The sequence below is a fragment of the Eleutherodactylus coqui genome, chromosome 3 (genome assembly GCF_035609145.1).
Source record: "Eleutherodactylus coqui strain aEleCoq1 chromosome 3, aEleCoq1.hap1, whole genome shotgun sequence".
Classification (NCBI taxonomy): Eukaryota; Metazoa; Chordata; class Amphibia; order Anura; family Eleutherodactylidae; genus Eleutherodactylus; species Eleutherodactylus coqui.
This window is the reverse complement of record NC_089839.1, coordinates 196464883-196492336: the sequence shown is the minus strand read 5'-3', so window position 1 is coordinate 196492336 and position 27454 is coordinate 196464883. Positions and strand designations below refer to the sequence as shown.

At 45.4% G+C, this 27454-nt stretch overlaps 1 protein-coding gene across 1 annotated transcript in view; it reads left to right on the top strand.

Annotated features, from left to right (window-relative positions):
• Positions 1-10300: 10300 nt before the first annotated feature.
• The window catches only part of PRRT3 (proline rich transmembrane protein 3), a 67796-nt gene continuing 50642 nt past the window's right edge, over positions 10301-27454 (top strand). The window contains exon 1 of the mRNA XM_066596756.1: positions 10301-10506. The gene's annotated coding sequence lies outside the window, so the exon portion shown is untranslated. The remainder of the gene's footprint in view (positions 10507-27454) is intronic.

Genomic DNA, 27454 nt, shown 5'->3' with positions numbered 1-27454 from the left:
CTGGAGATCCTAGCTGTAACCGTTTCTACTAAAGTCTGTCAATGCGAACTGTATGCAACAAGTCAAGTTTATCTCTCATCTGCTCTTGAATAATAAAACAGTTTTGGTTCACTGTACGACCCGACTCCTGCAGTCACTTACTACCATCTATTCCATCATCAACATCTGCACTGAGGTCCCTCACTAAGTACTCCATGAAGGACAGAGGTTGATCTCCCATTTTTGTTTAGGTCTCCACTTTTTTATAATTATTATTTTGTTCGGAACAGGTCCCTACCCGTACATGAACTGGCGTCACAACAAAACAACATCTTCCCCTAACCGACTCCACGCGCAGCACGCAGTGACAACTGCCAAATTTTACCACTGTGTGCAGCCCCATCTTGACCATGTTTACTACCTTGCTAGGAGGAACATCAGGGCCACCGTGACTACCATCTTTCCCTCGCTGTTTAACCCCACTTAGGTCTGCGGTCAGGCACGCTGCATATGCACCCAGAGCGCTTATAATGTAGATAACTGGCAGAACAAAGTATTGCCATAAAGTTGTAATATCGTGTATAATGTAGTAGAGCTAAACCTGTTCTTGGAAGTAACCGCAGCACGGAAAAACATCAATTCCCTATTAGGAGATAATGAAATAGTTATTATTTAATAATTTAATTGGAGTTCCCCTTAGGTCTCATTTACACAACCGTATACATTTTTAAGTTTCCCCGTACGTGGTGTAAAATCGTATGAATTTTGCTGTGCCATAAAATTGCATGAACCGATCGCGGCTATTATTTAACCCCTTAAGGACATGGCCTAACGCAACGATTTTAATCCCCATTTTTCAAAAGCCGTAACTTTTTATTTTTCCATTGATGTGGCCGTATAAGGACTTGCTTGTTGCCTTGGGAACTGTAGTTTTTATTGGTGCTATTTTTGGGTAACTTTTATTATTTTTTTTATGATCGCAGGGAGAGAAAGCGCATCAATTCTGCCATAGATTTTTGTTTTTTTTGTTTTTTACAGCGTTACTCATGCAGCATAAATAATACATTTTTTTCTGCGGGTTGGTACGATTACGATACCAAAATACTTATATATTTTTTAGGGTTTTCCACTTTTCTGCAATAAAAACACTTTTTTTTAAAATTTTCTTTTCTAAATCGCTGCATTCAAAGTCCTAGAACTTTTTTATTTTCCATGGACGGAGCTCTGTGAGGGCTTATTTTTTGCGAGACGAGCTGCAGTTTTTGTTGGTACCCTTTTGAGGTACAAACTGCTTTTTTGATCACTTTTATTGCATTTTTTGGGAGGCGAAATGCTACAAATTTGCATTTTGCCTCAGTTTTTTAACGTTTTTTTAACGCTTTCTGCCGTGCAGGATAAAAAGCATGTTCAACTTATTGTACACGTTGCTACAGTCGCGACAATACCAAATGTGTGCAGGGGGGTATAGATTTTTTTATGCTAATATGAATAAAAGCACAAAAAAAAAAAGGCTTTTTTTTTTACATTTTTTAATTTTGTATATTATTTTTATCCTCATGTATTCCTATGGGGGGCTTACAGCATAGCACCGATGATCGCTATGATAAGGCATTGCAGGAGTTCTTTCCTGCACTGCCTTATCGCTTATTACAGCGATCACAGGCAATAGTAATACAGGACGCCTGTAGGTGGCGTCTTGTTACCATGGCAACCAGCCAGGCTCTCTGCGATTAGATAGCTCCCTCTGTGAACCCTTCCCATGCTGCGATCTACATAGTTCACGGCAGGAAAGGGGTTAACAGCGGGGGTCGCATCTCCGATGCACCCCCGCTATTGCAGCAGGAGGCTGGCTATTAGTGACAGCCGGCTCCCGCTGCTGGATAGCGCGCAATCCCTTATGATCTTGCGCAATCCACATGACGTAAGGGTACATTCAGTTGTGGGAAGTACCCCTCTGCCAGGACGTAGCCTTACATCCTGTGGAGGGAAGGGCTTAATAGCCGCAATTGAGTCCCGCACTTTAGATACATATTTTCAGCCATTCACACGGACGGCTGTTGCATATCGGCAAAAGAAATACGCTGCAGCTAGGAAATCCATCGATTTGGCACAAATCCTCGAATAGAGGCAATTGTTTTCTTTTGCCAGCATTGGATGCAGGTAAACTTCCTCTCTCTCTTTTTTCCCGCTTCCATAGCAGTCTACGGGAGCTTCCTGCGAATTTCGGCAAAAGATAGGGCAAGACCTATATATAGACGCAACGTATAAAAGCGGTCGTCGATGTGCTATTTATCCCAATAAAAAATTTTTACGCACCCAAAACTCATTCATCTGAATGAATACATTGGAATCCAATGCTTCAGATGGTTACGATTTGTGGGCAATTTTTTTTAAGGCGGCTAAATAGCGGCGTATATACGGTCGTGTGAATAAGGCCTTAATGGGAATGTGTCATCAGAAAATCATGTACATCACATTTTTATGTGGAGCATATGTTTTAAGAATTTTTGGTGATTTTTTTTAATATATATATAAAATTTTCCCTTTTAATCTACATTTTAAAAAAAAATCCTAAAACCCTGCATTTTTCGCACTGACCACAGAGCCTAATACTGGTCTGTTATGTCTTGGTGTGTAGAGAAAGCTTTGCAGCAGTCGTCTCACTAACATCACAGGCAGGATTACACCGAGAGGTAAAGGTGCTTTTAGACGCAATGAATAATGTTCAAAAAATCGTTCAAACGAGAGAAAGTGAATTATAATCATTCAGTCTAAATGCAGCCAACGACCGAATGACGAATAATAATCGTTCACTTTTCACTTGTTGTTCATTTTATGCAGGCACAAAGGTCATCGTTGGCTCATTCACTTATCGATCGCTTTAAATAGCGCTCATTCCGTCGCTCTCAGTCACTTATATAGCAAATGTGACTCAATGATTTCTCGAACAAGCCAACAATGTATCTGCCTCAGAGTGAACGAGGTAACGGTGACGTCACTCACTCATTCGTTCATTCAAACGATGACTTGGCTAGTTTAAAAGGACTCTTAGGTTGGCTACACATCGGCTTCATACATTGGTAGATTCATATACCCCTTCAGTCCATACATCGGTAGATTCATACACCCCATCAGGCCATACATACCACGGTAGATTCATACACGCCATCAGTCCATACATACATTGGTTGATTCATACACCACATCAGTCCATACTGTATATACCACGGTAGGTTCATACACCCCATCAGTCCATACATACGTCAGTCGATTCATACACATCAGTCCATACTGTATATACCACGGTAGGTTCATACACCCCATCAGTCCATACATACGTTAGTAGATTTATGCACCCCATCAGTCCATACATACGTTGTTAGATTCATACATCCCATCAGTCCATACATAGGTAGATTTATACTCCCCTTCCGTCTATAGATACCTCAGTAGATTCATACACCCCATCCATCTATGCATACATCAGTAGATTCATACACCCCATCCGTCCATACATACCTCAGTCGATTCATACACCCCGTCCCTCCATACATATCTCGGTTGATTCATACACCCCATCAGTCCATATATACCTCGGTTGATTCATACACCCCATCATTCCATACATACTATAGTAGATTCATACACCCCATCAGTCCGTACATACAACGGTAGATTCATGTACCCCATCAGTTCATACATATGTCAGTATATTCATACACCCCATCAGTCCATACATACGTCAGTAGATTTATACACCCCATCAGTCCATACATACGTCAGTAGATTCATACACCCCATCAGTCCATACATACCACGGTAGACTCATACACCCCATCAGTCCGTACATACAACGGTATATTCATACACCTCCCATCAGTTTATACACACATCGGTAGATTCATACACCCTATCAGACCATACATATGTCAGTAGATTCATACACCCCATCAGTCTATACATACGTCAGTAGATTTATACACCGCATCAGTACATACATACCTCGGTTGATTCATACACCCCATCAGTCCATACATACCACGGTAGACTCATACACCCCATCAGTTCGTACATACAATGGTATATTCATACACCTCCCATCATTTTATACACACATCGGTAGATTCATACACCCCATCAGTCCATACATACGTCAGTATATTCATACACTCCATCAGTCCATACATACGTCAGTAGATTCATACACTCCATCAGTCCATACATACATCAGTAGATTCATACACCCCATCAGTCCATACATACGTCAGTAGATTCATACACTCCATCAGTCCATACATACGTCAGTAGATTCATACACCCCATCAGTCCATACATACGTTAGTAGATTCATACACCTCCATTGACTCAGCGCAACGTATTTGCAATATGAGGGCTCCTTCAGACGACCGTATGTGCAATTATGCACGCTTCAGTGCAACGTATTCGTACCATGAACTAGGTTTGATTATATTTGCGCTCCTATTGATGCATAGTAATGTACTCTTTGCATACGCAGGACTTGTTCACATGTGCATAGAAGTCAATCGGGTGATGCAATTGCTCGCCCGATACGTAAGAAGATGTGTGAAACACTGTATATATGCGCAGAAAAAAGAACAAATCTGCAGCTCATGCCGCTTCAATCAGTGTTTTAGTTTGCCACGCGCAAATGAATATGCTCAGTAAAATACGCCGAAGCGCACGTAGAAAATAGTTTATTCCAAAAATATGCTTCCACTCATGTGAAGCCGACCGAAGGGGTTAAATAAAGTAAAAGATAGAAAACCAGGACAAGCGCTCCTCCATCCGCGCATTATGAAGGCTGCGACCCAATAAAAAATCATATGGAAAAATCCAAAGAAAAATTCCTAATTTTTCCTCATCCGTTGACTTTCTAACAGGAAACACTTGTGAAAACACAGCAAAGCCCCGCAGTGAGGCCGCAGCGGGAGACCGCGCTCTGCGGTTATTCCTGGCCAGGTCATGGATGAACCCTATGAAGTGCTTAAGGCCTGACAAGCTGCATCCCACGTGGCCTCCTGTAATCCCTGCCGGTCGGAGCGATGCCAGAGGAAGCTTCATCAATTAGGTGGCTCATTATCAGCTCACTGCTGTGCACGACGCAGCTCTCCGCCGCTGCTGGAGGACATCACCCCCAGGAGATCGAGGGATGGGAAGCCAACATACGCTGCCATGGCCGTAGGTAAGTGGGCTTCACCTTACATAAGGCCGCTTTTACACCGCGGGGCGAATTTGGTGCGTAGCGAAAATACAACCCGTTATTTGCAATGACTGATGCACATAGGCGATTGTCGCAGCCTGTTCCATTTTCCTGCGAGTCCACAGAAATCTCATCCCTTATTTCCAACGGGTGAGAAAAAAAAAATAGCATCGCACTCACATGTACATGCAAGTGAGATGCAATTTTTAATTTCAACCTATTGAAAATACATGCGATTTTCACGCATGTGAAAGACGCACATGAAAATCGCGTGTTCAGCAACGCAATTTTCTCGCAAATCGCAATGCACTTGCATAGGAAATCACGATTTTACAAGCACACATCGCGTGTTCTGACGAATGCATATGTACTGCGTATTACATGTGCACAATTTGCACGCGCAATATGTAGTCCATAGAACCCATTCATTTCAATGGATTCGGTCACGTGTGCATTTTTTGCAAGCGCATTTCGGTCGCTCAAAAAAACCCACAGCATATTTTATTAATACGCACGAAAACAGCACATATTAAATTCCATACTACTTACTTAACTACCCATTAAAATCAATGGGAACAGGCTTGCGTGAGGGTTTTTTTTGTTTGCGCAAATATGTAGGGCACACACGTGCAAAACATGTAGTAAAATAGGCACACACGTGCATAAAAATACAATGCCAATCGCACAAATGCACATGCAAATAGGCTTACCCCCTACTGTGAAGCCGGCTTAAGGGGGCATTCAGATGGGCGAGCGTGATGTTGGGCTGAGAAATTCGCACCAATATTGCGCTTGTAAAACTGCGAAGAGTGTGTTGTGATTCGTGAGAAAATTGCATGTATTTTTTATAGGAAAAATTAAAAATTACAAATCACACTCGCGTGTACGTGTGAAACAATTTTTTTTCTCAATCGTTGGAACAATGGGCGAGATTTCTGTGGACTCGCTGTGAAAGAAAAAAAATACACGTATAAATAGGCAATGGGGTATATCAGAAACCCACCCTTGTGAATGCACCCTTAGTCTATTGATATTTATAGCTAATAGTTTGCTACAATGTATTAGTGTAGGTAACAGTGATCAGTTTGGGGTTGCATACCCCATTTCCCTGAAAATAAGCCATACCCTGAAAATAAGACCTAGCATGATTTTCCAGGATTTTTGAGGATGCAAAATGATTTTTCAGGATTTTTGAGGATGCTTGAAATATAAGCCCTACTGCAAAATTAAGCCCTAGTTATAGTTAATAAAAAAAAGTCAATTTAAATAGTGTCCAGGCGGCTATACATGTAAAAAAGTGAAATCATTTTAAGCAAAAATTAATATAAGACACTGTCTTATTTTCGGGAGAAACAGGGTAGCTTATAGAGGATTGTCTAGAGTAGATACATTGAAGTAGACCCTCAGCTGTGAGAAGTATTAGACCTTGTGCACTCAAAGCATTTCAGAACAGAATCCCAGTGGTGCATTACTGAGACCATGTGCCTGTGGCTGTTCACACAACTAGCCCCCACAGCCAGAGGCGTAACTTGAAGCTCCCGGGCCCCAATGCAAAACTTGTAACAGGGCCCTGAACTATAATGTTTTACCTATAGTACTGGGCTCCCTATATGGAGAAGAGAGACCTTATGGGCCCCCTAAGGCTCCTGGGCCCCAGTGCAACCGCATCCCCTGCATCCTCTATAGTTACGGCCCTGCCCACAGCGAATCCGCAGGTTACGCCGGATTCACACAAACATATTTGCGCAGCATATTACACACGTAAAGTTTGTGCGCGCAATATGCAGTCAATTGAACCCACTGATTTTGATGGGGGTGGAGACATGGGTGAGCTGGGTTGAAATGCAGGTGACGCCCTCAGCTGTTGATTGGCTGTCCCCGCCGCCCTGCCATCTCCAGGTCTCCGCTTCAATCTCCCATCCGGACTCCGCTGATGTGTCTTGCTGTCATCTACCCCCCCCAAACCCGCTGCTCTCAGTGCCGACCCTGCAGCTGTCACAATTCCCGATCCCCGCTGCACTGCCATCTCCGGGTTTCAGCTCCCATCTCCCCTCCGGACCACACTGCTGTCAGTGTTCCCTCCCAACCCCGCGGATCTCAGCGTCCTGCTGTCATCTGCCTTCCCGACCTGCTGGTGGAATTGTCCCGCTGTCAATGTCCCCTCCAACCCCGCTGCTGTCACCGTTCCAACCCCGCTCCCACTGGCAATTTCCCTTCGGACAACGCTGCTGTCACTGTTCACTGTCACTTTGCCCCGCCATGAAAAACACACATTGGCAAGCGCGATACCAGGCTGAGTTTCTCGGCCCGATATCGCACCCGCCCATGTGACTGTAGCCCAAAATGGAGTGAATATAAATCTATGTATCAGCATGACCCATTTTTTCTGAAACACGTATGGATTACGGATCCGTATTACAGACGACTTATAATATACTCGTCTGAAACCTAAAAGTCATGTGCAATCCCATTAGTATGTATCTGTGTGTGCGGCACTTGTACATAAAACCACTCTGACTACTGGGTGATGAGTCCAAGCATTTGCCACAGCTGCTGATAAATGGGCCAGCTGTTCTGTCCTCAGCATGCTACATGTGTGACACATCCGTGTGGTTACAAGGGCGGAGGGGGATTTGCACCTAAAATGATGATATCTTATCTGTACAGAAGACAACCCATTGATTATAATGGGTTTATTCAGGGTGGCCGCAGCACAGCAGGGTATTTGTGCATGAACTAGGTTTGTGGAGGAACATAATCAGCGTTTTTCACGTGTTCTGCGCACATTAATTTTCGTGCACGATTTTAATGGCTATTTAAGTTTAATAAGGTCCGGCTGTCTTCTTTTCCTGCATTTTGCGCAGTGTCACACCCTTCCCCTTGCGTATTTTCTCACCTACCATAGACGTCCATGGCACTTTTGCGGCGCAAAACACAGGAAAATGAGAACGAACCCATTGAAATCAACAAATACTATTCTTTGTGTTTAGTGCGCACAGATTTAACTTATGCAAACACGTCCGTGTGACACCGCCATCACATGCACGTATATTTCCTGCACATTTCAGACACATAAGAAGAAGAAAAAAAAGACAATGCAGCATGCTCTATTTTCCTGTGCAGCAAAAGTCCCCACAGAAGTCAATGGGGATGCTCAAATGGGCGCTAAATCGACTAGGAGTTGCGTGAAACACTGCGTAATTGCGCAGTAAAAAGAACACATCTGGAACTCATTAGACGAATTAGTCATTTCAATTGGTGATTATTTATTTCCCGCGTGCAAATGCCCATGCCCTTGTGTGTAGAAATAGTATAGTAAGAAAAGCCGAGGCGCACGCAAAACACAGAAAATAGAGCCCATTGATTTCAAGGGGTTTGTTCTCGTTCCCTTTTCTTGCGCGTACGAAAAATTTGGACCCGTTCTATTTTCCTGAATATTTGCGCATGAAGGGCCCCACAGAAGTCTATGGGAGGTGCACAAAAGCGTGCTTAGGCAAGCATATTTGTGCATACGCTCGTCTTGAAGCCGTCCTGAGACTATAGGAGGTAAGTGGGGTCAAAGTGCTTTACATGACGTATTTAATGTGTCCACTGTTCCGCCGGATGCACATGATTAAACATTTAATCCAGTCTTCGTGAACGCGCTGAAGATCTGCAGGTGATATTTCTTCACAACACTCTAGGATTCACCATATCAGATAACCCATAGGGCAGATTTTTTCCGCGTACACAAGGGCCTTCAAATGGCCCTAGACGTAAAAGTCCAACGTTGTTAAGTCCAGCGACCTTGGCGGCCATTCTACTGAACCTCTGCGCCCAATCCAGTGCCCAGAGAATTGTACATCCAACCATCTGCGTACCGCCATAGCGAAGTGCGGAGGTGCGCCATCCTGTTGAAAGTAACATGAGAACTCGCTGTTCTCATTGAGCACAGATGGCAATATGGTATCCTGCAACATCTGGCAGTACTTAAGTGAGCCATCATTGGCAAAAGGCACAGATTTATCCTCATTTAAGAAGTACAAATAGGGCAAAACTGACACTTCCAGAGTGTTTTGGGGTAAATTCTAGCCAAGACTGATATATCATATGTAGAGATGAGCGAGCGTACTCGGTTCGGGTGTTTTTGTACTCAAGCACCACTTTTTCCACATAACTGACTACTCGGACGAAAAGATTCGGGGGGCGCCGGGGGTGAGCAGAGGGGAGTGGGGGGGGGGGGGAGAGAGAGAGCTTCCACCACGCCGAATCTTTTCGTCCGAGTAGTCAGTTACTCGAAAAAGCGGTGCTTGAGTGCAAAAACACCCGAACAGAGTACGTTCGTTCATCTCTAATCATATGCCCCCCTTCGCATTTGAAAAACCTCAGCTAAATTCAATATGATGGAGTTCAAAATTGCCACTGAAGAGTCTCCTTCCCCCCCAAAAATGCAGCTTTTCTCCCCATTAATATTTTCACTCATCGCAGGTCAATTTTCTCATTATTACACCAATTCAACCAGTGTGTCCAGACTTTTGCCTCACCCTGCACATCTGCAGTGCAGCATACTGCGCTATTTTAACCCAGAACTTTAGGAACGGCCTTGCACCAGGAGTCCCAAACAGAGCCCTTACTTCATGCATCCCCTACGGCTTATTCCGACGCGTTTCATTCCACGTATTTCTACCTCTTCAGACTAGGAACCCTGGCGCAGATCTCGCTACATTCCTTCCTTCCAATCACCTCCAAGTTTCTGTCCCTTACAAAGGACTAAATCCGTCATAGATGATGTTAAATGATGTTCCGGGCTGCGGCGAACGGAAAGTGGGGATTGTTGTCCGTCTTTGATCACGATATGCTCGATGAATTTGGGAGTCGCTGCTGCATTTTTCATAGATCTTTTTCCCAGTAGAATAACAAAGGGAAAAAAACCCCCAAAAGAAAAGCGTCCTGCGGCGGTCTCCCGCCCGCTGCCAGGCTCCTCCACCACTTTCCAGGAGTATTTGCTCCTTGTTCTTCCTGGCATGCAAATAGAGGAGGTTAAAAAGTGGCTGAGCAGGAACGAGGCAGTTCTTGAGCAGAGGTTTTTTTTTTTTTTTGGCTCGGTCAGATTTGGAGGTGTAACCCTGAGCTTTATTACGCTCCATGCAGATTATTGAAGCCACTTGGAGGGAGGAAGAAGAACAGTCAGACGTAGGATTCGAGAACCGTACGCCAGGAGCCTCATTCATCTGCTGTCATTTGAGGAATTAGCATTCTTCATCCACATACATCAGGATTCCTATGAATCTCACCGCAGAGAGGAGGATACTGCGTTCTAGAAAAAGGTAAGACTCAACCGAGTTCTACGTAGCGCTGAATTTTCTGTTTTGGAGCTGCATTGTTTGTGCATAGTGATCAATCTCTGAGATAATGCAGCAGGTTTTACCTGAAATCCTACCTCAAGCCACAATGAGCTGTGCCAAGCGACAAACTCAGCTCTGCTAAGCTCACTGATATGTGCTTTGCTGTTGACATTACGACTGATCTCGGGATAGGGCTCATTCATACAGATGGTTCTATGTCCGCGTCTCCTCCGTAAGGATCGCCTGTACTGACTAGCAACATGGAAAGAATTAACCCTCCTGTAGCTGCGGTTCTTGGGGACTATGGATATGGTGCTAGCGAATGTGAGGTCTACATGTGTTCTGATGTGGCTGCTGTTTATATAAGGTGTGAGAACGTGTGCCGCCACGCTTGTCTTGCCAGTGATGCTAAGAGGAATAGTCATTTTGAAGTTGCGAAGTGATGAAAGTGACAGCATGGTTGAGGGGCATGTTTTACCAGGAACCATATTTTATGGGGGTCTTATATAAATAGCAGACTGACACTTGGGGTTCTAGAATAATGGCACATTGATGATTGCAGAAATTGGAGAGGAGTAGACTGATTGTTAGGGCGCTAGAAGAACTCCACAATGATACTTTGGGTTCCAGATATTCAGACTTGAGGTTTTAGAAAATCAGCACACTGAAGTCTGGGTTCTAGGAAAGCAGTGTACTGACACTTTGGGTTCTAGAAAAGCAGCACAACGACACTTGAGATCTAGAAAATTATCACACAGATACTTGGGGTTTTGGAAGGCAGTTCAATGACACTTGAGGTTCTAGAAAAAGCGACACACAAGTTTGGATTTTAGTAAAGCAGTGTTTTAATACTTGGGATTCTAGAATGGTAATACATTGATAATTCATTGGGGATTAGTCAACTTATTGCTGGGACAGTAAAGGAGCTGCAAACGGATACTTAGGATTTCAGAAAAACAGCACAATTACACATGAAGTTCTAGAAAACCAACACATTGAAGTTTGGGTTTTGCTACAGCAGGATGCTGACACTTTAGGTTCTAGAAAAGTAGTACATTGATACTTGAGGTTCTCGAAAAGCAGCATACTGATACTTGGAGTTCTGGAAAGCCGCACAATGATCCATGAGGTTCTAGAAAAGCAATGCACTGAAATTTGGGTTCTAGTAAAGCAGTATACTGACAATTGGGCTTCTAGAACAGTAGCACATTGACACTTGGGGTTCTACAACAATAGCATATTGAGAATTGCAGTCATTGGAGAGTAGGTGACTGATTGCTGGGACACTATAAGAGCGGCACACTGATACTCAGGGTTCCAGAAAAGCAGCACATTGACAGATGGGGTTCTATAAATCAACACGCTGCTTGGAAAACAGCACAATGACATTTGAAAAGCAACACACTGATGTTTGGGTTCTAGTAAAGCAGTATACTGAGACTTGGGGTTCCAGAAGAGCAACACATTAACAAATGTAGTCAGTGGGGATTAGTAAACTGCACACTGATACGTTGGGTTCTGGAAAGCAGCACAATGACCCCCCAAGGTTCTAGAAAAGCAACACACAGAAGGTTGGGTTCTAGTAAAGCAGTACACTGGCAACTGTGATTCTAGAACAGCAACTCATTGAGACGTGGGGTTTAAAAAGCACAACAGTTAAAAACGGGGTTCAAGGAAAGGGATATTTTGATCCTTAGAATTCCATAAGAGTATCACTCTCATGTTGCAGAAAAGCAAGGCCAGCTTCACACGGACGTATTTACGCGTGCAATCCGCAGAGAATAGATACAATAGCTTCATTCACATCTTCATATTTTGGCGCACGCGTTTCAGTCACAAAAAACAATATTTTATTTTTCTGCGTATTTGTGCACCAAAGGTCCCCATAGATGTCAATGCAGAGTGCACAAATGTGCGCAATACGCTAGGAGATGCAAGAAACATTGCGTAATTTCGCTGGGAAAGGAACACATCTGGAATGAATTAGACATTTCAATCGGTGTTTGTGCCTGATGCGCAAAAAAACATGCCAAGCAGGCAGCAAGAGTACAGTAAAATACGCCGACACACGCACAAAAATCCTTATCACTGTATATACCCGACCGTATATGCACAGCTATTGTAGCCACGTCCATAAATTACGACCATCTGAAGCACTGGATTCCAATGTATTGATTCAGATGAGCGATTTTTCAGCGCATAAAAAAATTGTCCCACGAAAAATAGGTCATCGGCGACTGAAAACGGCGACCATTTTTTTACGCTGTGTCAAGAGATTGGTCTTGAGATACGCTGGAAGCTTCCATAGATTTCTATGGGAGCTGGAAAAAAAAGGGGAGGGAGTTTTCCTGCGTCCAACGCTGAGAAAAGAAGACAGCCGGCTTTAAAGCATTAGTAGTCAGGTTCTGAGGATTTCTGGTGATCACAGCATTTCCACGCTGCAGCGTATTTTTTTGCAGCCGCTCGTGTGAATGGCCGATAATACGCTAATTAAGATCGGGACTTGATCGCGGCAATTCTTCTGTCATGCAATTTTACGTTGCATTGTGGCAAACGCAAAAACGCATATGGTTGTGTGAAAGAGGCCTTATAGATAAAAAAAAAAGCTGCACTAAGGCATACGCAATTGCATATACGGCCGGCCTTATAGTTGTAGTTATAGAATGGCAGCACTCTAACACTTGAGGTTCTAGAACAGCAGCACTCTGGAACAGTTCTGAATAAACAGCTCTTAAAGGGAACCAGTCAGCACTTATGAGCGCGACCAGCTACAGATTACGAAGGGAGAGCTGGTCCAAATCTCATCCGGTTATAGTTCCTATGGACATCATAACTTGAGAAACTGCCTTTTTTAAATGTCCCAAGCCGCGTGCATACGGGAAACGTAACTCGCTTTCACACGTGCATCTTGATACAGTTTTTAAAAAGTAGAAGTAAATTGAAAAAAGCAATTTCCTCTATAATCCCTTTATGTATCCACTGCTGACTTTGGCATGTAAAACCGCACGTGTGAAAGCACAAGGAGATGTGCAAGAATAGCGCACACTACAAAAGCCACACTTTGAACCCAAGTAACTCTTTGAGTCTTGGGATTCTTGTAAGGCAGCGATCTCGGACACTCGAGGTTCTAGAAAAGCACCTGGTAAATGACACGTTGACACCTGGACGCCCAGTGATCCCTACTATTCTAGCGCCTGCCAGGGATTAGCATGTTGGCATACATCAGCTGTGACCTTTGACACCACTCGCTGTCATTAAACCTGTTCATCAGGTACCTGGATGTAAAGTAGTGACGCTCAATATGAGGAGGATGTTACTTGTCCCCTCGGTATATCTGGTAATATGGCATCCCGCGGCTCCATCTCTATACGAAGACAGGAAGGTTTCCCCACTTGACCGCATTCAGGGAGACATTTAAAGCCCGTACCGAAAGCTGCTTATCCTGACAGCACTGTGAACAGATCATTGCTGTTTATTCTGTTCCCAAGGCGTATTGTAGAGTGCCGTATCCAGCCATGAACATATAATCTCTTATTGCTCTTCTTTTTAACCTTTGACCAATATCTTCACTTTACGGCAGCTTTTATGTGCTCCGTAATCTTCCTATACAAAATCTGAAGAATTAAAGGGGTTGACTCATCATTTCAGATTGATCGCCGCAGGTTTGGCTTCAAAGGTCTTGGCAATCAGTCAAGCATTGTAGTCGCAAAATGCTGCAGGCTGGCCATTAAAATGAGTGTCCAAACATGTTATAGGCTGATCCGGCCTTTGTTGGTGGTTCTCCGCTCTGGCTAGTAGAAAGGAGGCACCTTTATGATGTGCATATGACTTAATAGAATTGCTTTGATGAATATGTATTGATCCAGAGGAAGGCAAAAACTACTTTGAGATGCTCATTTTTTTTATATGCCCCCCTTCCTATTAAAGCGGTCGTCCGAGACTTCAGGATAGGTGATCAATAGATGATCGACAGGGGTCCGCTGCTCAAGATCCTCGCTCATTAGCTTATTCCCGCCAGGAAATAGCAGTTTAGAGGCTACTTCTCCTGTGTTCCAGTACTGCCTCTGACCACCCCTGCGCAGGTGCAGTGAACGAGTAGTGCCTTAGCCGAGTATCCTCCCACTCGTCTGTAAAGGTTCGGGGGCCGGCGCGGGTGACAGGTGAGTTGCGCCGGTGAACAGGGGGGAGAGAGGGAGAGAGAGATTTCCCCTCCGTTCCTCCCCGCACTCCCCCACTGCTCCCCACCCCCCGCCAGCCCCCGAATCTTTAGAGACGAGCGGGAGGATACTCGGCTAAGGCACTACTCGCTCGAGTAGTTAGCCTTAGCGAGTATACTCGCTCATCTCTATTTATGACCACTTTTTGATTTTATTTTTTTTAAGAAGGCGATAAAGACGTGTTGCAAGGAGGATGCATTTTTAAGCTCTGAAGCCAACGGGGATGAATGGTGGAGCTTTACGTCTACTAAGGTTTCCTATATTATAAGCAGATCGCGGCGCGGCTCCTATAGGGTGTTTTGTGAGTAATGATATCACTTGTAGCTTCAGCCATCCGATCCAATTATCATCACTGTGTTAGGAGAAGTGGCTTTAGCTTAGTTCAGCAGAGAGTTGTCTGTAATTATTATGTGAGCGCAGCGGAGCTGTTGCAGCGTTATGTCATCTCAGCCTCAGGAAATGTGCGAATAAACATTACGGCAAAGCATAAACGCGCCTCCTTAAGATCAAACTGCAGCAGGAGGATGAATAAGGCGAGGTAACAATAGGGGCCCTTTATGTTCCTGATTTCTGGATCAGGTTCACTCATCACCGCGGCTGTGGGAAGACGTTGAAAAACGAAACGCAGAAAACTATAAATAGGTCATACCTTTAGAGCGCTATTGTTGTCAGCGCTGCGGGGAGTCATTTTGTGGGCGGATCAGAATGTACCCTATCAATTCAATGTGTTCTTTTAATTTGCACAGTATTTCATTTCATAGAGCAGCAGTTTGTGCTCTAGAGCTGCTCTTCATAAGGTAACTAAAGACAGAAAAGTTGCATCCGTAGTCAGCCACATTAAGATGGCCAAATACGGGCGAGAATGGCTAGCTTTAACAGCCCAATTTTGGGCATTTCAGGCAACCACTGGTTGGAAAAATAATGCAAACAGTACCAGCCTCAGGGTAGATGTACAGAATTATTTTGGTGCCCCCTAATGTGTTGCTCGGTCTTCTTGCACTGTGCGGTGATATCATTATGGTTGGGAGGTCACCTGTGAGGACAGTGATTGGCTATCTTGTCACATGTCCAAAATGGAACATTCTTGCACCCAGTCCAACAAGACCTGCGAAGGGAAATGGGCCGGTGATTGTAAAAACTCAGAAAACCCCTTTAATATCCTCTGTCATCCTTGACATCGGGGAATGTAAATAGGTGGTCTGCACCCTAAGCGGATCCATGGATCAGGTCTGATGACATCACATAGCACACACAGACTGGTCATTTAACCCTACAATTAGAGATGAGCGAACGTGCTCGGCCACGCCCCTTTTTCGCCCGAATACCGCGATTTCCGAGTACTTCCGTACGCGGGTGAAAAAATTCGGGGTGCGCCGTGGCGGCACGGGGGGTAGCAGTGGGGAGTGGGGGGGAGAGGGAGAGAGAGAGAGGGCTCCCCCCTGTTCCCCGCTGCTACCCCCGCACCGCCACGCCTCTCCCCGCCCCCCGGCGCCCCCCGAATCTTTTCACCCGAGTACTGAAGTACTCGAAAATGGCGGTACTCGGGTGCGTAAGTACTCGAAACGAGTACGTTCGCTCATCTCTACCTACAATTGCACTACTCACTAAATTGGTTTGTTGGTTTTTTTTTCGCCTTCCTCTGGACCCACAAGAGGGAGGGGGGTGAAACAGACTGAACTAGATGGACATTGTCTTCATTTGGCCTACCATACTATGTTACTATGTTACAGGCTGCAGGAGCATTTGGAAAGTTTTAATTTGATACCACTTGAAGGGAAGTTTTTACCCAGAGCTTCCAATCTAATTTCTCTATTCTAATACTCCCTACGGTAAAAGGTATGTTCACACACAGCAGAAACACTGCAGATTGCATGCATATTTTTTTTTATACTTTTCATTCCTGCATGATATATTCATTGCGTGCAACAAACATTGAAATGGCTAATTAGTCTAATTAGTTCCAGATGTATAACATAAGCCATACTCACCTCTCAAATGGCCCCCAGGTCCAGCGCAGGTGCTGCCGTCCCATTCTAATTGTCGAGGAAGCTGCAGTGGTCACATGCTGTACGTTGTGCATGTGACCACGCAGCCAATCACAGGCTTCTGCCGGGATTCTGCTATGAATGGCACAGGACCTCTAAAGCCTCTGATTGGCTGAGCAGTCACGTGCACAATGAAGGGCACATGACTGCTGCAGCTTCTTCTGGGATTGGAGCAGCCATTGCAGAGGTTATAGTACTGCATAATTTTTTTCTACCATTTTCTGCTTCTCTTTTAGTCCCAGTAAACTCCTTTAACTCTGCATGAGTATAAATACTTGGCTTGCACATTAAAAATTGTTGAACTCAATGATAAACTACTTCATGTCCCCATTCTCAAAGATCAAGTCCAGACAAGAACGGGCACTAGAGCTCATGGAATGTGCCACTAGGTGAGCGTGGTGCGGGGCTGGCTCAAACCTACATGTTGGCAGCTTCCAGCTCAAACTCTGTAAACATTATGTGGAGGAGCGACAGTAATCATAGCTTCCTGCTCATGTGTCAGGTGTTCTCTGCATGGAACTCCCATCATCTGCAGCCCACAGACTATACTGACCATGCCATAAAGTAGGCCAGGGCATAATTACACTCTTAGTCATAAAAAATCCAACACCTAGATAAAGTTGTTGTTTTTGCTACAAAACTCAGCATGCAGTTACATCTCAGGCAGATATACAAATGATTAAAGTTGTGGGATGATTAGATGAACCATCGTGCTATCTGAGGCCCTAAAAGTGGTTCCCCCCTTGGCCTATAAAAGGCTCTCAGAGGCTCCTTGTGTGCAGTGACCTCTTCTTCTGCTTGTGTAGAGCTTGTTGACCAGTAGATGCCTCTACAACACAGAGAAGAGATGTCACCCCGTTACCAGAGTCTGAGAGGGGCGCATTACAGGGATGGGAGAAGATAGATGGTCGTATCGACGAATTGCTGCCACCTGGGCCATTCTGACCAGACTGTTAGGAAGTGTTGGGAACAGTGGATGCGTGAGGGCACACAAGGCAACCGGGCTCAGGACCCCGACAGACAACCAGTAGAGAGGATCTTCTGATCGTCCGACAAGCTCCAATCTGTTTGGTTGTCCACCATCCAGAGACAGGTAGCCCCATCATTACACCCCTGTGTCTGTCGGAACCATTTCTAGGAACTTGGCTGAAGGACATTTGGTCTCATGTCGCCCATTACATGTACTGCCTTTGACACCCACCATCGCCTCCATTTACAGTGTTATCATGAGTGATAAAACTGGGAGACCTTGGGGTGAGCGCCTCCATCCTGCCTTTGCTGTGGAATGCACACTGCCCCCTGCTTGAGTGATAGTCTGGGGGACATCGCATACGACACTTAGTCCCCCCTAGTAGTGATACGAGGGACAATGGCAGCTCAGCGATATGTTAGGACATCCTGCACCCACATGTGTTCCTCTCATGGCAGCTTCCAAGAGGCATTTTTTCAGCAGGATAATGCTTGGCCGCACACACAAGGGGGTCACAGGAATGTCCCCACAACATTGTCAGACTTCTGTGGTTGCCGAGTTGCCAGATTTATCACCAGTAGAACATGTATGGGACTATCTGGGATGCCAACTTGGACAGCCTTTGAGTTTTCTAAAGACTCAGTTACAGCAAATGTGGAGCAATATGCTGCAGGATACCATACAGAACCTGTATGTCTCCATGCCCGCCCATATCACATCTTGCATCCAAGCTAGAGGTGGCACAACAGGGTACTAGAGCCTCCATGCCCGCCTGTATCACATGTTCCATTTAGGCTAGAAGCGGCCCAGCAGGCTACTAGAGTCTGCATGCTCACCCATATCACATCTTGTATCCAAGCTGTACAACAGCGTACTAGAGTCAGCATGCCCAAATATCACATTTTGCATCCAAGCTACAGGCAGCCCAACAGGGTACTAGAGCCTCCATGCCTGTAGCACATCTTGTATCCAAGCTTGAAGCAGCCAGAGTACTGGAGCCTCCATTTCCTCAGGTATCACATGTTACATCCAAGCTAGAAGCAGCCCAACGGGGTACTAGAGCCTCCATGCACGCCCACATCACATCTTGTATCCAAGCTAGAGGTGATACAACAGGATACTAGAACCTCCATACCCGCCTGTATCACATCTTTTATCCCATTTAGAGGCGGCCCAATAGGGTACTAAAGCCTCCATGCCCACCCGTATCACGTCTTGTATCCAAGCTAGAGGTGGTACAACAGGGTACTAGAGTTTCCCATCAAGTGGTCAGTTTTCCATAATAAATTACCCTTTTGCTCTGATATTGTAATCAATTATATCAATGTTACAATCACGTAGATAAAGTTTCATTTGATTCCAACAACTTCTTCTAGGGGGCAGATTTTTTTGGACAATGAGTGTATAAGTAATTGAACCCTACAGCAAAGTCAGGAACACCCTCCCCTAACCACCAACACAACTGTTTACAGTGCATTTAAGAGCTTATAGGAAGGCTGGAAATTGGCTGACTTTATACAAACCTCACCTTAAAATTAAACAGAAGACAGTTCATGGGTCCATCTTCTCTAATCCCTGGCGATCAGCTGCCTACACATTTTCCCTACAGCGGCCACTATAGGAGGAATGTTGCATTACATGCCTGGTATTCAATTATGAGAGCTAGAGTAACAGCGGAGCACAGCACACTATGCTGTTTCTTTGACTCCTCAAGGTACAGAAACAGAATATTGCACTGTGCTCCGCTATTTCCATAGCTCCCACTCACTTAAATTATAGCTATGGGAACAGTGCTGTGCCGAAGCGCTGAGCTGTTTTTATACTTACCACCTGAGTGGCCGGTAACTATAGCAGCAGTTTTCCTTCTCGGCTATGAAATGCCAAGACAGGAATACCCCTTTAAAGGGCCTTTCCAGGACTTTGGCCTTTCTTCCTCGGGATAGGTCGTCAATAGATGATCGACGGGGTTCCACCACTTAGGATCCCTGCTGATCAGTTGATTTCTGGCACTGCTGTCAGTACGGACAGTGCAGGAAGCAGATCTCACCGTCTGTACTTCAGTGGCCATGGTGAGTATTGCAGGCACATCTCCTATTGAATTCAATGCAATACCAACCTGGACTACGGCAGTACGGACAGTGTGATCTGCTTCCAAAGTACTGGAAAACTCCTTCAGGACGAGAAGCATTTGATTAAAGAGTGAGGATAAGGGCTCCTTCACATGAGCGTATTTGCATGCATTTTTAGACTTCCCCATGGAAGTCTATTTCTGCACAAAAATATGCAATGGGATGCGTGAAATACAGCAGAAAGTTACGGGGAAAAGAACACATCAGGACCTCATTAGGCTAAATAGCTATTTAAGCCAGGGCCTGATAATGTCCTGTGTCCAAAAAACCCTGCCAAGGCACATGCAAATCTACTTCGTTCATAGCGCAATTGCGAATGCGCTCGTCTGAAGGAGCCATGAAGGTTCGTTTACACCAAGCCATTTATCACTTGAATGAGCAAACAATATCAGAGTTTGTTTGTGCAGCCTCTTTATACAGGCAGGTACACCGTTGGACTGTTCAGGCGAGAAATCGTTCAGTCGTTCACATTCGCTGTACAGATGGTCCCCGACTTGCGAACAGGTTCCGTTCCAGGAGCCTGTTCGCAAGTCGAACAAATGCTTGTATGGAGCAGGATCGCGGGTGGATCCCGCTCCATACAACGTCGGGTGCCGGCTGTTCTTACAGCGGGCACCCGGCGGCAGCAGTTCCGACGAGCCGCGCCGCTCAGCTGAACTGTTAACACTTTAAATACCGCTCTGACAGCGGTATTTAAAGTGTTAACAGTTCTGCCGAGCGGCACGGCTCGTCGGAACTGCTGCCGCCGGGTGCCCGCTGTAAGAAACAGCCTGCACCCGACGTTCAGGGGGCCTGTACAGCGTCCCACGATGAGATCGCGGGACGCTGTGTGGTTGCTAGGCAGCCGGGGACCTCCTGAAAGGCCCCAGGGCTGCCCATGCAGAGTGCCCATCAAGCGCACGGCTTGATAGGCGCTCTGCATAGACAGCCCTAGGGCCTTTCAGGAGGTCCCCGGCTGCCTAGCAACCGCGATCTGACCGGACAGGCTTCTATCAGGCTTGATAGAAGCCTGTCCGGTGCCTGCATAGCATCATGTAATGCCATAGCATTACATCATACTGTGCAGGACAGATAGTTCGTATCTTCCGAAATTCGTAACTCAAATGTTCGCAAGTCGGGGACTATCTGTATAAGTGACTAAGAAAGTCGGAACAATTGGTATTTAACTGAACAATAAGTGAATGAACCAACAATGATTTTTATGCCTGCAGAAAAGAATGCTGAATGAAAAGTGAACGACTTTCTGTTCATCCGGCCGTTGGCTGCTTTCAGACTGGATGATTATCGCTTACTTTCAAACGATTTTTTGAACGATAATCGTTCAGTGTTAAATAACCCTAAAGGCCTGATAAGTTACCTAATGAATGTGCCCGAAATTAATCCCCTGTTAGAAATCACATCTCTATGAATGCCTCGTGGGCTTGTGGCATTCATAAAGTGCAGGAGCTGGTGGAGATCCTGGGCCCAATGCCCCGTTGTGCCCGTGCTAACCCTGGCCCATAGCTGCTATTCTTGCTTTCAAAAAACAATAGGCTAAACTCAGTCCAATGTTGAAATTCTCTGTATAGCAAGAAGTTATTTTAATCACCTGGCAGATGCAAAATATTAATTACTGAGTGTGATGTCTCCGCGCAGACGGCACACGGTGCAGGGCTTGACTAATGCTCACCTAGACAGGGTGCGGGCACATTACACTCCCTGTCCGGACTCTCTACAAGTCTATTAAACTGCACACCCTTGGCATTCATATTCTTTTGTCATCAGGTGTAATTGTTTTTTGGTAAGGTGTGAGCCGATTACTATTTGTGTCTATGCCAGGCCTGCACAACATACAGTTCGCTAGTCACAAGCAGAGGATGGCTCTGATGTCAAGAGGTTAGTCGCTAGCCTCTTGACATTATGGTCATATCACAGTCATGTCACACTAGCGGTAAACTTTACCAAGTAAAGGACCTTCCGTGACTGACAGTCACGTGACCGACCTCAATGCCAGGGAAGGAGGGATAGGGGGCGTTAGCTGCATGACTTATACATTGTGTTGAACACACAACTGACGGCCACTATTCCTGCACTGGGCAGCTGGTCACATGACTGTCATTCAATCCAGGGAAGGTCCTTTACTCCGGGAGTGGCAGTGCAAGGAGCAGCGGAAGAATCTTTGTAAGTAGCATAAAAGAGCAGGAAAGCATTATATATATATATATATACACACATTTAAAAAAATATCCTGAGATCCTGCAGTTCTCACACTGACCACTAAGCCTAATAATAGTCTGACACTTCCTGTTCTGTAGGGAAAACTTCTCAGCCGTCATCTCATTATCAGGCAAGATTACAATAAAATGTGACATTAAGTATAACGGGATCCACCATTCACAATAGGGGATGCACAGCTCACTTCCTCCCTCTCCCTGCACAGGTCACAGAGGATGCCCACAACAGTCTCCCATAGAAATCAATGGGTCTACTTCTTTCCATTGCGTTTATAGCCCATCAGACTGCTGACGTATTTGTCTGTGCAAAAAAGATAGAACATGCTCTATCTTTCTGCATATTTGCCCATCAAAGGTCCCCATCTAGAACTCATTAGACGAATTAGCCAGGTCAATTGATGTATCTTTGTGTCCCATAGAAATCAATGCGTCTTCTTCTGTCCATTGTGTCTATGGCCCATCAGACTGCTATAGAGCAGCTCAGGCAAGATGTCCACCCCCATAGTTATGTACAGACTCCTAAAGCCCATTTTAAACTAGAAATCTCTCTGGTAGGTCAATTTGGGTCTGAATGTGGAAGAAATTAGAAAGTGCTTAGGTCACCCCACATTACATCATTATTTCTGGCAGCGAGCCCTGAATGAATGCCGTGACTGTACGGAGAAGGAAAGTGAATGTAGGCAGAAGAGTCAGTGCCAATATTAAAGGGGCTATCTGGGGATTTAAACTTCTTGCTGTGACCTGCTGTGTCAGACCAGCCGCTTCCAGCAAGGTGTCACATGGCACTGCGGGGGGCCATTGTCAGTGGTGATAGTCAGAGGGGCTTGTTTTAATTAATATTTGAAAATAAAAACAGAGTAGAAAAATGGAAACTGTTTCACTATCAGGTTTTAATTAGTGAGGATTGAAGAACTGTAGGCAATACATTCCTCGAAGAAGGATTTTACCCAGGGATGGAAGATGGAAGTCATGGGCGCCAACACAAAACCTGTAATAGGGGTTCCTGTTATCTGAGTACTGGTCTCTGGTAGGAGGACCTTTTGGACCTCTTCTCATCCTCCAGGGCCGGACCAACTGCAAACTCTGTACCCTTAAGGCTGGGTTCCCACGGGCTGGAAATCCCACGGAAATCTCACAGAATGTCCGCAGTGGGATCGCACAGAAAATCCACTAGATTTCCGCATATCAGTTTCTGCACATCTTGCCCGCAGCGAACTGTCCGCAGCCTGTGGATGATATTTTTGCAAATCTCTCCCATTTTGATGCTTAGGCTCTGGCTTTAGAATGCAGGCGGAATTTACGTGCGGAAATTCCACTGCAATTCTGTTGAGTGTGAACCCGGCCTTACAGTTAACACCACTAATTATGCCCAGATAACAGTCATCCATGACGGCCATCAGCAGTCCTGGTCTTGGGACAGTATTTTGTACTGAAACCGGAGGGGGTCGCTTTAAAAGGTGGAGATTTCACCTTAAGTCGTCTTTCCCTGTGACGTTGTCATCCCGTTTCTTAACCATATCTGCTTCTGTGGAAGCTTGATGATAACCACTATGACCGCCATTACAGTTCCCACGGGATATGTATCCGTTGTTCCTAAACACCAATCCTATATCACTAAGAAACTGCTGAATGGACATTTTTACCCCCAAATAGAGAAGGACGAGTCAAGGACTATGTGTGCAAGATCTATATCAGACGCGGTCCAGCGACTCGCATGCAGGGCAGTGATCACTATTTATCTTGTGATGTCTGTAGAAAGGTAAAGTCCCGGCACATTGCGCTGCCTACGTAGAAATATGACCTGCCTCGTATTACACTGTGCTGCCAGGTGAGGCGGAATTAAAGGCACCTGCTAAGTCCCCCTCCCCCATCATTGCAACTACTATATTTAAGAGGCATTCAAACATGCCGTGATGTACATTGATCGCGGCATGTAAGGAATTAAAAGCGGGGATCAGTGTTTTCATCTATCCCTGCTGTTGCAGCGAAAGGCCGGCTGCAGGTTGGCTCAGAAGTGAACCTGTGCCATCCACAGGATGTGGTTTTACGTCTTGTTGCATTAAGTTTCCGCCCAGCCAGTAAACTTATGTCCTATGGCGGTACAAAAGTATCACAATCACATGTGATGCGATTTGCATGCGAGTGTGCTGCATTTTTAATGCAGGTTATTATGGGGACCACATGAAAAAAAGAACCAGTTAAAAATACGCAATAAAAATACGCATTTTTCACGCACGTGAAAACCACAAGAAAATAGCATGAAAATCGCATAGAGAATGGTCAGTTTTTCACTGACTGAACTCACACTCACCCGAGGCCTAACAATGAACTCATATAGTGCCAACCTGCTGAGCAGCGCTTTACCACCCGCTGTATGTACGGTTATGTTATGTAATCGGAAGGTATAATAAACTTAATAGCCAAATAAACCTTTTGGTGACTATCGAGTGATTATAGTGCACTGCCCTTATTCTACTGTCCCAGTTCTAGTTCCTGCATCTGTGTGCATGAATCAGGTCTGAGAAATCTGCAATGTATGACAAGTAATTATGTGGCCGGCCGGGCATGAGGTTGTATTCATTGCAGATAGCCATGTGCCCAGAATGTAGCGGCTGCTATTCTTCATGATTGGCTCATCAATATATTTAGCATCCATAGATCTGCCAAGTATTTCTTTGGTTAACCCAGCTGGAAGCTGTCTCTGTAGTTTCTAATGAGTTAGGTAATACAATCGCCCTCCTGAGCACGCACCATCCTGGCATTGAGCCGACAAATGGCATAGAAGCATTCATCCTAATGTGATTCAGCACTCGCCTGCATGGCCTTATATTACCATGAAGCTACTACGAGATGATCAGCAGGGACAAACCACAAGAGATTATAAGAACCATCATCAGCTGTTTTGCTTTTCTTATCGCTAGATTGATGTTGAGTATTGCATTAAAAATTCATTCTTGACCCTTTAAGGAATTGACCATCAACTTGGACCCCAGTGAACAGCTGTAATCTGTAGGTGAAACAAGCATCAAGTGTTCCATTGCTCTGTAGTGCCCCCACAGGGGAAATAAAGTATTACACAGTTCTCATTGAAATGAGTACTATATGGAATGCGCTGGGTCTTCCAGACTGATAGATAGTTTTAGTTACTGCTCTGCACTCGGGGTAATAGATGGACTCTGTTTCATTAAAGGGGTTGTACCAGAATATCAAGTTATCCTCTATCCTCAGGATAGGGCATAACTTGCTGATCAGTGGGGGTCTCAAGAGCTTAAGAAGGGGGATCCTGTGAGGATGGAGCGCTGCTTGCACAAGAGCACCAGTGCTCCATTGACTTTCAATGGGACTGCCGAGTACCTGAGTGGTGCACCCACTTGGGTATTCACATCAGCGTACTCGATGGTGCTCTCTACTGGAGCGAGCATTACGCTGTGTTCGACCCCGCCTCAGTTTTAGCCCCTCCCCGCTGCGACGCTGCGCACGTCAACGGTAGGAGAGAGAGACAGAGAAAGAACACAGGGGGGAAAAAAAAGCTCGGCAACCGGCGGGTCCCATACAAAAATGCTCAAGTCTCCCATTGAAGTCAATGGGGTTCGTTACTCGAATAGTGCTCTCGAATTTTACAAAAAGCTTGACTAGAATAATGAGGACCCGAGCATTTTGGTGGTCGCTCATCTCTAATGGAGTGCTGACCGTGCATGCTCAGGATAAGTCATCAATAGTTGATTGGCAGTGTGTGCTGCTCAGAATCCCTGCTGATCAACTGATTGAAGAGCCTGTGGCACCTGGGTGAGTGCCATGGCCTCTTAGTCATACAGCATCGTGTTCACTGATCACATGGCCTGAGAGCAGCTCAGTCCTACTTAAGTGAAGGGAACTGAGCAGCAATTCCAGGCACAACCTCTATCCAATGTATGGCACCGTGCTTGGTATAGACTGAAGTTTCAGCAGCACTCACCAGAGTGCCGCTGTCACTTCAATTAACAGATTAGCAGTATAGATGAGCGAGTATACTCGCTAAAGGCAATTGCTCGAGCGAGCATTGCCTTTAGTGAGTATCTCCTCCGCTCGAGACGGAAGGTTCAGCAGGCACGGAGCCGCGGGGGAGAGCGGGGCGGAACAAGAGGAGATCTCTCTCTCCCCCCCCCCCCCGCTCCCTCTTGCTGACAGCCGCTACTCACCGCTCCCCTGCGCCGGCACCCGAACCTTCCTTCTCGAGCGGGCAGGTACTCGCTAAAGGCAATGCTCGCTCGAGCAATTGCCTTTAGCGAGTATACTCGCTCATCTCTAATTAGCAGGGATCCCAAGTGGCGGACAACTGTCAATCTACAGTACAAAGGCTAATTCTAGTTTGCTGTGCTCTATGAGTGCTATAGGAAGTCAAAATTGGAGGAGGGTGCAATAAAGACCCAGAATGCATAAATGAAAAATGCAAAGTAGACAAATTCTTTGCACCAAGTAACCTCGGGCCACATGTAACACTCTTCATGTCAGGAAAATAAACAGCTTGGGGTGCGGATATTTTTCCTTCAAGTGAAAGTTATTGCTTGAGAGGACAAATATGTTCCTTACGGGAATGAAGGAAAAAGCGAACATTAATTTGAGTGTCCTGCCAAATATGGTGAACTGACACATCATGTTGTATCCATTACATTGGTTTATTGAGCTTTTTGGTGATTTTATGATTCTAATTATTTTTTATGTTTTTTTTTATTTTTTTTATTGACATTCGGGTAATTATTCCTTTGTTAGAAATGGGGTTGTTGACTTTCCTGATGAGTTCTATTCTCCTCATGATAGGCCCCCTGCACACGAGCGGAAATTCTGCGGCTGGATTTCCCGCAGAATTTCCGCCCGTGGACACTGCCATAGGATTGCATTACCAAACGCAATCCTATGCAGATGAACGCGACTTGTCCGTGTGAAAATACACGCGGAAAACAAATCGCGGCATGCTCTATTTCTGTGCGAGTCTCGCAGAGGCCCGCACAGAAATGTCAGTGGTGATGAACCGGAGACGGAAGACACTGGGAGCGGATGAGCCGCAGCTCTCTGCATCTGTAAGCGAAAATCATCCATCCGTCCACCAGTAAGCGTGGAAACAGCGGAGCACGTCCGTGTAAGGTTCACAGAAAAAGTCTTCAGAAAGTCACCATCAGAGCGAGCAGAGAATTGGACGTCCCGCCACCAACTGCACAGACGTCTACGATGTTATCCCCACCGAATGCAATTGTTACAGACCTGAAACCGGGCGACAAAGTGTGGCGACGTTTTTTGCGAGATTATGCGAACTCTAATGGAAAGCGATGGCTTCATGGAGTCTTTAGTGATTAGTGATGAATCTGCCTTCCAACTTTCG